The following is a 14994-nucleotide window of genomic DNA, read 5'->3' on the forward strand; positions in this document are numbered from 1 at the left end:
TCTCCCCGTTTCCCCTTCTTTTAAAAATACAAATCTAAATAAGTGACTGCTCTGGATAAAAACCTTCCAGGATCACATGTACCCTATAAAGATATACAACTACTATGTACCCATAATAATTTAAAAACAAAAACCTTCAAGGCTTCCCATCACTGTTTAAATCACAGCAAAAATCTTTAAGCAGAACCTTAAGGCTTTTTGCGGTCTGGCCTCTGCCTGCCTCCCTGGCCTCACCTAGCCCTACTCCTCCCTTTTCCTACCCTATAGCCATATTCACAGATTTTCCTCCTCCATAAAACTGCCAAGCTAGTCCCTGCATCTGGAATGCTCTCCCTGCTGCCAATGTGCTGGTTAACAGCTTTTGGCTTTCAGATCTTAGCTTACGTGCACATGATGGCCTCATAGGAGACTTTCCCAACTCCCCGAACTAGGTTAGAGATCCTTCCACTGAACTCTCGGACAGCCTTGTGTATCTCCCTCATAATCACACTTTAACTAGCTATTTCTGTGGCTGCCTATTTCATGGTTTGGGACCAGGCCCGGCCTGCTCACAGCCACATCCCCAGGAGGCAGCACAGCATCTGACACCTGGAAGGCCCTCAGCAATTGTCGGGGGAAGGAATGAAGGACCCAGGACTCCAGGACTCACTGTGAGGTGGGATCCGACTTCCAGCCCTGGCTGTGCCACTTACTGAGCTGTGCAATCTTGGGCAGGTCATTTAACTTCTCAATTTCCTCATCCATAAAACAGGGATGAGGACAACTGCTTTGCTTCCAGGGCTGTTGAGAAAACCAAATGATAAATATAGCTTAAAGCAACCGGGAAGCTGCAGAACATTATGCAGATGTCATATATTATATTATTACTCCTTTATATGCAAGTTGGTTACTGGTGGACTCACCAGCCCCAACACCCAAATCTCATGCCTCCTCGCCTTCATGGCTTCCAGAGAAGTTCTGAATAGCCAGGGGCCTGCGGTGCCTGTAACCTGGTGGACTCCAGCCAACGGGGCAGTGAGCTGGGTGAAGGGGTGTGGGCAGGGAGCCAGCATTCTTCCTGCCAAAGCAGAATCTTTGCGCAATTTCCCCATGAAAGCCCCAAGTCCATGAAGAGATAAGGAGAATCACATCAGGAAGCCTTGTGCGTGGGTTCTGTGTCAGGGCTGGTACAGTTTCCCACCTGCTCCGTCCTTGGCACCAGGCATTCTTAACACTTCTTTCTTCCACTTCTCACTGCTGCCAGTGGCTAAGGGATTCTCTACGGCAAGCCATCGAGGCCATGATTCCGTGACAATTAGCTGAGGGATGATTCGCATAAGATTTCAAGGAAGGAAAAGGCTTAGGTCACAGCTGAAGGATAGAAAGGAAGAAGTAGGAATATAGCTAATCTGGCCTCTTAAGGTCCCTCTTGACAAGCAGATTGGAGTCATGACAGATCAGGTCCAAAAGATGGTGCTGGTGGTTGTTCAAAGGAGAAAGGTGGAAAGGGGGATTGGAATAAGAAACAGCACAGCCATTCATTTGCTGCGTAGCAAATCACCACAAACTTAACAGCAGTTTCCGCGGATCAGAACTCCAGGCTCCGTGTCTCCCAGGCTGCAAAGTGTCAGCAAGGCTGAGTCTCGTCTGAGGCTCACGTGGCCGTTGGCAGAATTCATTTTCTTGCAGCTGTGGAATTCAAGCATCTCGTCTCTTCAAGGCCAACAAGAAAGAATGAATCTCTGACTCTACACTCCCTTCTTACTTACTTACCTGACTTACTTCCAGGGCTCACCTGATTGGGTGAGGCTCACCCAGGGTCATCTCCTTGTTGATTAATTTAAGGTAAACTAATTAGGGACTGTAAGATCCCCTTGTCTGTACTATATTTGTTAAAAGCAGGTTACAGGCTACAACTGAGGAGAAGGGGATTGCATAAAAGTATGGATGCTAGAGATAGAAATCACAGAGGCCGTTCAAAAATTCTATGTACCACACTTTCCCTTTGCTAAGCTGTGTGTGTGTGTGTGTGTGTGTGTGTGAGACAGACATCGACCTGCTCCAACTCACCTTAGCAAAATCAGGGGAATTTGATTTAAGGAAACAAGGATGTCTTGTGGATGAAGGGTAGTCATGCAGCTTGTCCTGAGGAAGGACAGGAATTGGGGTGTGGAACGCCACAGGAAAACCAGTGTCCCTGTGTGCATTTGCCCCGTCATTTCCTCTCTCTGTGGGCCAACTTGCTCTGCTCTCCAGTTTGTGCCTTATGGTTCCAGTCATGTCTCCAATAACAACCATGCCATCTTGTCTCATGTCTCAGATAGACTCAGTCTCTCTCTCTCTCTCTCTCTCTCTCCTCCCCTCCCCTCCCCTGTTCCAAATTCTCAGAGGAGGAATCTCGGACCACCTGCTCATCTCTAGTGTGGTCATCTGTGGCCAGAGTGGACAGGAAACACACTGCAAGCATGGCCGCTGAGAATCCATCCGTGGTGACCATGCAGAGAGGGGAGGATGGAGTCAGTTCCCAAAGAGGCTCAGGTCCCACGAGATGTCCACTGCACGGTGTCAGACATTGTCATCAGTGGCCAATATGTGCATACTCAACATCATCTGGTATAAAATTTAGCAGAAAGGCCCTCTGGTTAGCAGCACAGGGAGCAGAACAGGACATGTTCCATAGTGCCCCACAGGTAGTACCATGTGCTACAGAAACCAAGGACTTGTTTTCAGCCAGAAGTGACTCCTCCTGTCAAAAGGAGTTTGCAACAATGTTCCCATCACCCCAGCACTTAGAAGAAGGCTGATCCCACAGAAAGGATCCAGCAGCTGCAGAGAATGTGGATCCTGGCGCAGAGGGCCCAATTTAGAGACAGAGCCCAGCAGCATCTTACAAACCTTTTTTAGAAATGGCTGCGAAAGAGCCGCTTTGAGCCTGTACTGAAAGCAAAGAAGGACTGGGTAATCAAAAGCCCTGAGGGAGGAAGGGAATGTTCCAGCACAGACTGTACTGCTCATGTTCTGATAAAAAAGTGAGACACACAAAAGATAATCCAGATAGGGCCAGTACTTTAACCTCTGACATGCCGCTTCAGAGCGCTTACCAAATCTTACTTCTCAGGAACTGGTATCAGAATCCTTCCTGTGTCTGACAGTTGCTTTATGTAAGTGCATACAGTGATGTGTAAACTGGGTGTGCTCCTCACACCAACAAACCCTTCAGTGGCCTTCATGTAGTTCAAAGCTAAAGGCTGACATATTTGCATAAACATGCATACCTGGACCAGGTGGTCTCTACTGATGACCAGGGCTAGTCAAACGAGGTAAATACTCCACAGCCCCAAGTACTTAAAGATTTTGCTTTTCCGGAGGCTTATTTACGTCTGGGTGTTCTATGTGTTACAAAAGGATTCTCAAAAGGGGGGGTTTGACCTGGCTGGTGTTACAATCCCACTAGATTGTGGGCCCCTGGATGACAGGGGCCAGGGTCTAGTCATCTCTGTGTATGGTGCCAGCACAGATTAGGTCCTCAGAATACATCTATTGAATGAAAAAAAAGATAATTTACAATTGTCATATTGTATCATTGCTGTAATCATAATCTACTGTCTGTCCCAGTAGATTGTCACCCTCTAAGAACCACACCATCCAAAACAATCTCCATTAGCCACATGTAGCTTTTTAAATTTAAATTAATTCAAATTAAATAAAATTAAAAATCCAGTTTCTTTGTTACAACAGATACATTTCAAGAGCTCAATAAGCATAGGTGGCTAATGGTACCAAATGGAACTTTCCCGTCATCACAGTAAGTCCCAGGGGACAGCGCTGCTCTGGAATGTGGAAGCTTTGTCAGTATCCCTCACAGAACCTGTACCAGGGATCGTACAACGTTGTGTCCAACGATCATCTATTGAGCTAATGACAATTACGCTCTTCTGGTAAATCTCAGCCTAGTCTTCCATTTTGCACAGAAACCTGGCTTCAATTCTACCTGCTCTATGCTCCTGAGACGTGGGCAAACGTCTGTCTTACCAGATTCTGCTTCATATTGAAATGGCCCGTCCTGCAGGCAAAGTCCTGCAGCTGGGCAGCAAAGCCCATGACGGCAGGGAAGGGCTGTGATAAATCTCTGCACCTCCAGTATCCAGCTGAATGGTTGACAGAGTGAAGACCCTCAGTCACGTTCATTAAACAAAACCAAACAGGGAGAGTACATTGCAGGTCCGTGACAAGTCCATGACAGGGTAGGGGTGAATGTTCTGGGCTGTGTCTTGGTAGGAGGGCAGGACTCCTACTGGGACATGATTCACATAAAATACAAGCGTGGGGGCCCTTATTTTTAACTAATGTCTAGTTCCTCCAGACATACATCCTAGGTTTAGGGAAAGTTTTCATACTTTTTGGCTTCTTCACTCTCAACTCCTTACATTTCTAATAATTTTTTCCCTTTTATTGTAGTTTTAGAAATACAAAAAATGCAGAGAAATATATAGCAAACATCTTAATGTCTTTGTATTCAGAAGGGTCCTAACAGGAAATATATGGCAAAGGAGTAAGCAAGGAAAACTGCAAGAGATAGTGCTGTACCCCAGGGGTTGGAATAAACCTTAGTACAGTCATGCACTGCGTAATGACGTTTGGCTGACAATGGTCCACATATGCAATGGGGACCCCACGAGATTATGATGAAGCTGAAAAATTCCTATCGCCTAGTGATGTCATAGCAGTTGGAAAGTCATGCAATGCATTAATCACATGTTTGTGGTGATGCTGGGGTAAACAAACCTACTGCACTGTCAGTCATATGAAAGTCTAGCACAGACAATTATATACAGTACATAATAGTTGATAATAAATATGTTACTGGTTTGTGTATTTATTATGCTATATTTTTATCATTATTTTTAGTGTACTCCTTCTAGTTATTAAAAAAAAGTTCACTGTAAAACAGCCTCAGGCAGGCCCTTCAGGAGACACTCCAGAAGAAGTCATTGTTATCATAAGAGATGACAGCTTCACGCGTGTTATTGCCCCTGGAGACCTTCCAGTGGGACAAGAGGTGGAGGTGGGAGACGGTGATATTGATGATCCCAACCCTGTGTAGGCCTAGACTAATGGGTGTGTTCATGTCTCTCTTTTTAAGAAAAAAAATTAAAAATTTTAAAATTAAACATTTAAAAAAAAGCTTATAGAATAAGGATATAAAGAAAGAAAATATTTTTGTACAGCTATACAAGGTGTTTGTGTTTTTATTGAAGTGTTTCTCTTTTCCCTTATGATTTGGAAGGCTTTCTATATGTAAAATGGGGTTTGCAGTCTAAGACTCTTTAGCTAGCTCAGGAGGAGGTTTTGCAAATACCTGAGTCAAGAACCTAACAGGTCCAAATATCCTCAAGGGGAAGGAAAAGACCAACCAAAGGCAAGGTGGTATTTGCTAACATCACTTAAGGAATTTTCCCCCAAATATTGGAAATTACCAGGTGAGTCTATAAAAATCAAAGGGAGCCATTACATTAAAGTAGGGTTGACATCTCTTCCCTGAGTTACTGTCCCCTTGTCCCCTGGCTCCAGATGCATCACATCACGAGGGGAAATTGTCACTGTTTTCAGCATTGGCTGTTCTGACTTGAGGAAGTAGAGCATGGTGCATTGATGCTGTCAGGGAGACAGATACGTGCAGCGTTTTAAGCCACTAAGGTGTGCGAATTAAATCCTCAAATCTCTTCTCAGGAACAACTGCGTGAGGACAGGGCTCTTTCTGAAAACATGAGCTCTGGTGACAAATTTTACTCAACAGATTGCTACACCTTGTTTTAGAAAATGCTTCTAAAGGTAGCAAAATAATTTACATGAGGATACAAGGTACACTCTATCTGGGGAGAAGTGAGAGAGATTATGTCCACCTATCATTGTTCACTCATGCAAACTTTCTTATATTTCTGCTATGTGGTCCACTCACTGGACGAAGTCCTGGGCACACTTGACTAAACACAGTACCTGCCCTTGAAGAATTCACAGTCTAACAGGGGAGCAGTATGTATAAACCAGTGGTTAAAACACCTGACAGTGTTAGGTGCTGAGGAATGGGCAAAATGTTATGAGATCATAGAAGGAGCTACCAACCACCCAGCTCCTTCCAGACTCAGCTGAGGAATCACCCCGCCCCCACGTCCGTGCACGCTCCCTCTCTCTCCACTTTCCACGTTACACTGGCACTATCTGCTCCTGTGTCTTTCCCCTCAACAAGGCTTTAAGCCTGTGTTTCTCAACTTTGGCATTATTGACATTTTGGGGCAAATGATTTTTTGATGGAGGGGAGGAGGAGCTGTCTTGTGCACTGTGGAGTGTTTAGCAGCTTCCCTGCCCTCTGTGTGTGCTACTGGCCCCTACATCAGGAGTAAATGCACACACACTAGTTATGACAACCAAAAATGTCTCCAGAGTTTGCCGGATGTCCCCTGAGCAACAAAATCACCCTGGCTGAGAATCCCTGCTTTAAGCTCTTCTAGGGCAGCAACCGAATTTTCCTCATCTCTGAATTCTTGGTGCCCAGGACATACCTGGACTGGGAACCGAACAGAACTTTGTTTGGAGGGAAGACAGAAGGTTCCACGTGAGAAGCTATCTGATTGGATCTTGAAGGATGAAGAGGAAGAATGTGTGCCAGCATTCTCCTACAGAACTTTCTGTAATGCTAGGTGACTGAGGAACTGAATTTTTTATTTCACTTAGTTTTAATTACTTTAAATTTAAACTTCAAAGGCCGCACATGACTAGAGGTTCCATCTTGGATAGCACAGCTCTAAGCATTGAGTAGCCTGGCCCAGGGGAAGCAGTACTCACCTAATGTGAGTTTGGGTTTGGATGGTTTCCCCTATAATTCAAAAATATATTTACATTTCCAGTTTCTTCAACCATTATCCAAGCCTAAAGCAATACATTTTGGAATAAATTAAATACTATCAAGCTTCACTCTCTAGAGATGATAAAAGATACTGACCCCACCTATGACAAAGCAACCACAGACGCTATTACTGAGGAGCTTCAAGATAGATGCTGGGGAAATTCTCAGAATCACCCAATTTATTTAAAAGCAGCCCATCCATCTATTTATGCTTCTGCATTTATACAAATAATGCCTATTGAGAGGCTTCCAGATGCAATTAGTCAGTGGAATCACAAAAAATATGCAAAACAACCAGAGAGAAAAATTTGTTCACAACTAACCATGGTACATTGATGGAGAGCAATAATGGAGTCGTGTGTGTGGTTTGAGGGTAGAGAGGAGGGAGATTCTGCGTGGCTAAGGGGGGCAGAGAAGCTCGACAGCAGAGCTGACACTGAACTGAGTTTTGAAGTTTGAGAATTAACTGAGTCAGTTTTCTAAACTTATTCAAACAATCACCACACATACAAAAATCACTTGGAGGCTTGTTAAAAAATGAATTCTCAAGCTTCTTCCCTGGAAACTCCTGGTATAGAACTTAGAGTTTTGCAGTTTTAGTGACATTGCTGGCAAATATTGGAAATGGGGGTTAAGAGGATGAGGCCAGTAATTCCCAAGTGCTGATAGGAACAATAACAAGTCTTGCTATAATAATGTTTCTAATAGCTGAAATGTATCACTATATCACAGTTGCCATTTATTAGATGGCAGGAGTTTGAAAAATAAAAGAAAGAAAGAGAAATGAAAGCAACCCATACACCTGCCATTGAAACCTAATCAGTCTGATATTTTTGATAAATACTCCGTTCATCTTTTCTTTGTGTACACCCACACACATTCTAACACAAAATTGGAATAATACTGCACCTATTCTATTTTTTAAATGGAATCTTTTATTGTAGAATAATGTTATATTTAAAGAAAAGTTGCAAAGATAGAACCAAGAGTTCTCCTATACTCCACGCCCAGTTTCCCCCATTATTAATAGTATGGTGCCTTTGTCACAATTAATGTACCAATATTCATACATTATTGTTAGTAAACGTCCATTCTTTACTCTGATTGCCTTCGTTACTACCTAATGCTCTTTTTCTGTTCCAGGATCAGGTCTAGGACACCATATTACATTTAATTACCATGTCTCCTTGGGCTTCTCTTGGTTATGACACTTTTTCAGTCTCTTCTTGTTCTTGATGACCTTGACGGTTTTGAGGAGTCCTGGTCAGACTTTGTGTAGAATTTCCTTCAACTGAGATTTTTCTGCTCATTTTCTCATTATTAGACTTGGAGCTGTCTGTTTTGGCTTGAATTATAACTTTAATTTTGGTAAAATCTTAAATTACAAAAAAGAACAAAGAATAATATGATAAACACACATGTATCCTCAACCAAAGAATTGATACTTCTTATAATTTTTGTGATTTTGGGTTCATTTTTTAAATCTAGTAGAATTGAAATAAAATTCTCTTTCTTCAGCATCCCTAGCTATAATCTCACATCCCTCCCTGCCTCATAGGGGCGACCTCTGTCTTGAATTTAGTGTGCAATCTCTCACTTCTACTTTTTCCTTTTATGTGTGTACAGGCACACCTAAAACCCAGGAAAATACATGGCGTTTATGTGTATTTTAAATTTTTCCCCGTGAATTTCATCATATACCCATTATTCTGAACTTGATTTTTTTTCACTCAGTGTTGTTTCTGAGTCTAATTCATGCAGATCTAGCTAGTTTATTTCTTTTGATTGCTATATAATATTCTATAACTACACTTTAATCTATTTATTCCCTTCTTGTACACAAGTCCAAGAGATTCTCTAAATTATTATATAAAGGTAAAACTGCTGGTTTCTAGGAGCTAGGCTTCCCATTATGATCGAACCAGTTCACACTCCCAACAGCAATATTTAAGAATTTATTGCCCCACATTTTCAACATTAATTGGCATTAACAGACTGTTTGATTTTATCCAAACTTATAAGAGTGACATTAAATCTCATACGTGTTTTATTTTGAATTTCCCTTATGACTGGTGAACTGAAGCATCATCTCACATATATATTAGTTATTTGTTTTCCTTTACTGTGAATTACTTGTTCACTTTCTTTGGCCCATTTTTCAATTTGGTGCTTTTGTCTTTTTTTCCTCATTAACTTAAAATTGCTTTTTTTAAAAACATATTTTGGGTAATAATCCCTTTCCTGTTGTATATGTTACAAACATACTGTTCTAGAGGGTGAATGGAGGGTAAAAAAGAAACCCACAAATATACTATTCTAGTTGGCAGTTTGTCTTTTAGCATTATTATTGCCTCATTTGTCATTCAGAAGAAGTTTACATCTTGACAGAGTCAAAGTTACCGGTCTTTTTCTGTATAATTTATGCATTTTGGTATATTGCTTAAGAATTTTTTTCCCTACTTTAATATTCTTAGATATTCCCTATATTTTCTTCTATTTGTTATTTGTTTTTCATGTTTAAGTCTTTAATCTATGTGAAATCTCTTTTTTTGTTTTTCCTGTAAGATAGGGATCTAGTTTTCTTTCTGTAGGAAGCCTAGCTATCCCAACACCATTTATTGAATAGTTCATCCTTTCCTATCTATAATCTATAATGCCAGTTCCATTAAATGACATGTCTATATATGCAGTGACTTGTTTCTGGGATTTCTAATCTGTTCAATTGATCTTTTATCTATGACTCAGCCAAAACCACATATTTTACTTAATTAGCTGGATGGCACACTTTGATACCTGCTAGAATAAGCAATCCTTTCTTGTTATTCTTTTTCAGACCTGTATCAGTTATTTTTGGACTTTTTTCAGCCACATAAATTTTAAAAAAAGTTTGTAAAGTTTGATGGGAAAGTATGTTAGAATTTATAATGAAATTGCACTGAAATTATAGATGCATTGGGGGGAGGATTACCATCTTTACCGTATCGAATCTTCCTATTCATGAGCACGGTTTTTCTGTTTATTAAGGCCTTCTTATATGTTCTTCAATATAGTTTTGAATTTTTCTCAGCAAAAATGTTTACAAATTTTTTGTTTTATTTACTCTTAGATTTCAAATTATTTTTATTGCTAAATTAGATTATTTTTTCATTTTTTTTGTGTAAATACTGGCTTGTAGGAATGCTATTGGTTTTTTAAAGTAGTTTTATATGATTTGTCTGTTGAATAATTTTATTAGGTCTGTAGGATCTCTTAGACTTTATAGACAAACATATCATGAAGAAATAATGATAATTTTGTCTCTTCCTTCTTGGTCCCTAAATCTCCATTCCTTTACTGGCTAGAGCCTCTAGCATAGTATTGATAACGGCTTTGGTAGTGGATATCTTTATCTTGTTTCTGACTTTAATGGAAAAGCTTCTGACCACTTATTTTATGACATATGATAATATATAATATAGGTTTTTATTAAATGAGTTTTTTTACACCAAGCATACTCAAGTTTACTTCTATTTATACTTTGTTAGGAATTGTCCTTTTAAGTCACAAATGAATATTTCACTTTTCTGAGTGCTCAGTCTGTACCTATTGCAGTGATCATATGGATCATCTCTCTTAATCTGCTGTCTGGTAAATTGCATGGGTAGGTTTTCTAAAGTTAAGCACTCTGTTTATTCCTAGGCTAAATCATGCTTGGGCTTATTTTTAAAACATTCTTCTATACTGCTAAACTGGATTTGCTAATATTTTACTGAGATTTTTTATATCTATGTTTACAAGTGAGGTTGGCATGTTGTTTTCTTTTTTATATTGTCTTGGACTGGTTTTGGAATCAAATTATATTGTCCCATAAAATATTTGTCTTTGTCTATTATCTGGAACAGTTTGCATAAGATGGGAATTATCTGTTCTTGGGTAAAACTCAGCTGTAAATCTTTCTGGTTCTGTTTCCTTTTTAGGGAGGACATTTTTGACTACTTACATAATCTCTTGTTATTTTGTTATTACCATATTCACAGTAGGTAACATTTATACAGTGTCAAGCTCCCTTATAATCTAAGCATTTCGACAATCAATACTCATTTAATCAACAAACAGTCTTATGGGCTAGGTGAAATTATTACCATTTGTCTGAGGAAGCTGAGGAAAAGGGATCAGGTAGCTTGCTCGAGCTCACTGTAAGTAGCAGAGCCAGAATCCAACCCAGGCAATCAGGGTTCTGGTTGTAGAATCTATGCTATTAACCACCACGTTATAATAAGTTTTTCTATTTTTTCTTCTGTAAATTTGTTAATTTACATACTCCTAGAAAATTATACCTTTGTTTCAAATTTTTTAAATTATTGGCATAGGGTGAGTATATAGTATTCACATGATTTTCAAGCCTTTACTGAATGTTTTTTTATTCCTAATATTGTTTTGTTTGTGCTTTTTCTTTTTAAATTCATGAGTTTTGCTAAAACTTTGTTCCACTAGTTTGAAACTCAAAAACCCAGATTTTAGTTATAAGATATCTGGGATTTGCTTTAAAATAATAAAGTAGTAGAAGATTGACTGGGAATATATATGAAATAAGAGTGACCATAGTATAGCAGTTATTGAAGCAGGATAAATAGAGTTCATTATACCATTCTCAACTTTTATCCACGTTTGGAAATTTCCACAAAAACTAAACAAAAATATAATAATCAAATTTTATTCTTTTTAAATAATTTCTATTGGATTTTAAAATTCATGTTATTGTTCATTAATATATGATTTTATCTTTATTTTCTAATTCTTTCTTTAGGTTTTTCTCTATTGTTCTTTGTTTTCTTTAAGTGCTTAAATAATTTTCAGTCTTGTTTTCTAGTATGCCACATTTAGCACTACAAATTTAACTTTACCTTACAAGTTCTTATTATATATTGCTTTTTTTCTAATTTTTAAAATTTTCCAGTGTGATTTCCTTTAAGCCATAAACTATTTAGGACTCTTTCCATCAATGTATCTATATGATATAAATTATTTGGAATTTTTGGAGACTTGCTTTGTGCCTACTATTAAATCATGTTTACTAACTACTTTTTCAAATAATCTACATAATTTCTAATGACCCTGTCGTTTTGATCAGTTTTTCAGAGACTCATGTTAAAGTCTCCTTGTTTAGTTGTACATTTAAAAAGTTGGTAAATTTCTCTTTGCAATTCTCTCGATTTTATTTTTGTATTTCAAAACTATGGTAAATTATGTGTACCTATCGATGATTGCTATTTCTTCTTGGGCTTTTTTCTTTTGCTACTTTCATAGATATGTAATATCCTTACTTTTAGCCTTAAGTTCTATTTTGTCAGATATCAATATTGCTATCCCAGCTGTACTGTGCCTATTAATTCAAAGAATAGTCTCCCTCAGTATCACAGGGGGAATTGGTTCCAGGACCCCCTACTATACTGAAATCCATGCACACTCAAGTCCTGCAGTCATCCCTGCAGAACTTGAGGATATGAAAAGTTGGCCCTCCATATGTGCAGGTTTCACATCCCACAAATACTGCATTTTCCATCTGCATTTGGTTGGAAAAAACCTGAGTATAAGTGGACCTGTGCAGTTCAAACCCATGTTGTTCAAGGGTCAACTGTGTATCTTTTCCTTTTTTTTTTCTTACTTACAAACTTTCTATTTTAGAAAACTTTCTATTTAGATATGTTTCTTATATACAGTATATAAATACATTTTTTAGATGCAATCTCGCAGTTTCCAATAAGTGAAATTAGTTTCTTTACATTTATTAAGACTAATTATATTTTGAGTGTGTATCTACCATCTTATTTGGTATTTTCTATTTATCACATTTTTCTCCTTTGCTTCTCTTCTCTTTGCTTGTCCTCTACTGGATTGATAGTAGCCTGTTAAATTAAATAAGCAGGAGTCCATAGCCTGAGGCTGTCTTCATAGTTTGAGTTCCTATGTAACAAACGGCAAACTAGCTTAATATACAAACAGACTGCAACCTAACTAGGAGTACGGTTGACCCTTGAATAACATGGTTGGAACCACTGGATCCATTTATACCTGAAGGACTAGAAGAAAAACATATATCAAAGTGTTAACAGTATATACTTCTGGGTAGTAGCTGTATCCGTGATTTTTTGCCTACCTCTTTATACTTTACTGTACCTTTCAAATATTCCATAATGTACATCTGTTATTTTTATAATTTTTAAGTTAATGATTTTTTAAAATTCTCAATAAATTGGAAAGATCTTGACTCAGTCATAAATTCTTCAGGCCCCTTCATCTTCTCTGCCTTCAAAATAAGTCCTTTCCTCATCTTCTCCGTAGAGGCTGTTGGGTTATTCTTGACCAGCGGGCGCTGGGTCAGATGCAAGTGCAAAGTACAGGTTAATCTAAGCAACCAAATGCAGACATTTGACAACAGCTCTCCAAAGCTGTTTACATTTCATGTCTGAGATCTTCAAGTGTGTTAGAAAAGTTTAAAAGTAAATTTTCCCAGGGGAAATTGCTAACTCAGAACCCAATATTTAAAAGGTTATGACATCTCTAGGTAAATAGTTTTCGTTTAAATTTTATGTTTTGGTCAATGGAAAGCTTAAGACTAAAAATAGACTTACTTTTATCAAAAAACAATGAATGATTTAACGGTGAAGGAAATTGTGTCAATGTGGGTCGCCCAAGAAGTAAACAAGACAGAATTAGACATTCCAGAGATTTACTGGGAGAAACACATGTGAAGGATACAGGTGAGAGGAAGTAGGAGTTAATAGGACAAGCCTTAAGACCTCCACGTCAGTCTGGTATCCGTGAAAGGAGAGAGGAAAGGAAGGAGGGTTGGTACAAAACTACAGTGCAGCTCCGAGAAAGCCTTGGTCAGGTGAAAGAGGATCCCCCTATCAAAGACTGCCTGATGGTGAGTCCCACGTTGGGCAGCAACAACCCAAATCTATTGCCTCTGCTGTGCTCAGTCAGGGGCTGGCAACAGCCTGGGGAGGGCATGGTCTTAACCTCACCACTGCGGGGATCTTGAAGGTGTAGCACTTAGAAGCTGTCAGCCATTATGTTCCTTGCAGAAGCTTCTTTTAAAGGAAGATCTGATTGAGGCACCTCCCTGGTGGCCACAGAAGTGTATTTAAAGTATAATTTCTTCCAGAATTTCCTTCCCACACCTCAAAATAAAATCTAACCCAGAAAATCTTCTCTACAATAGAGCAAGTGATTGTTTATACCTAGAGAAAATATTAAGCTTTCCTTTAAGCAGAATTGTAGAATTCAGAATCCAGTGCACGTCTGACATATAATATGCACCCATGAATATTTGTGAACTAAATTGTGTCATTTGATTCTTTTCATCAGGTCTAATAAGATACTCTCCATTAAAGTCAGATACTTTAGATTTATCTAATCCAACATTCTTAGGCATTTTTACAAGTATATACACAAGGCTCAGAGAGGTTAAGTAACTTGGGCAAGGTCACATAACTACTAAGTGGCAGTTCTAGGGTTCAAATCCAGTACCTCCCTGAAGTCTGGAACATGTGCCCTCTCCTCTTGGTCCTTGGTGGCTTTAGTAAGAAAAACTATTTAATGTAGGTGCTAGGTGGCAATCACATCATGTGCAAGCTGAAATGGACTTTAGATGGCCAGGTCAGAAGTCCTCAACCCTGGCTGAACATCAGAACCATCTGGAGAATTTTAAAAATATTCAGATTATCAGGCCTCATCCCAGACCAGTTAAGTCACTAATTTTTAGGGGGTGGGCTCAGACATCTGTATTTTTTTCTAATACTTTTTAATGTGGGAAATTCTAATATTCCCACGGTTGAGCACCACCGGTCTGGTCTAACCCCTTCTCACTTTACAGACTGGGTAACTGAGTCCCAGGGAAGGAAGTTATCACATTCAGCAACTAAACATGTTGGAAAAGAAGCTCAAATGAAGATTTCTAGTCCTATGGTGTCCTCTGGGAGTTATTCTTAAGTTGACTCTTTTACCACTATTTGTTGCTCAGGGCCAAGACGAAGGACTCTGCTCATACAACAGTCCGTCAGTGCCCCCTTGTGGGTTAAAGTGGTAAGGAGACATTCGTTACCTCCGGCAGTACTTGGTAAATAAAA

The sequence above is a fragment of the Eulemur rufifrons genome, chromosome 6 (assembly GCF_041146395.1).
Source record: "Eulemur rufifrons isolate Redbay chromosome 6, OSU_ERuf_1, whole genome shotgun sequence".
NCBI lineage: Eukaryota > Metazoa > Chordata > Mammalia > Primates > Lemuridae > Eulemur > Eulemur rufifrons.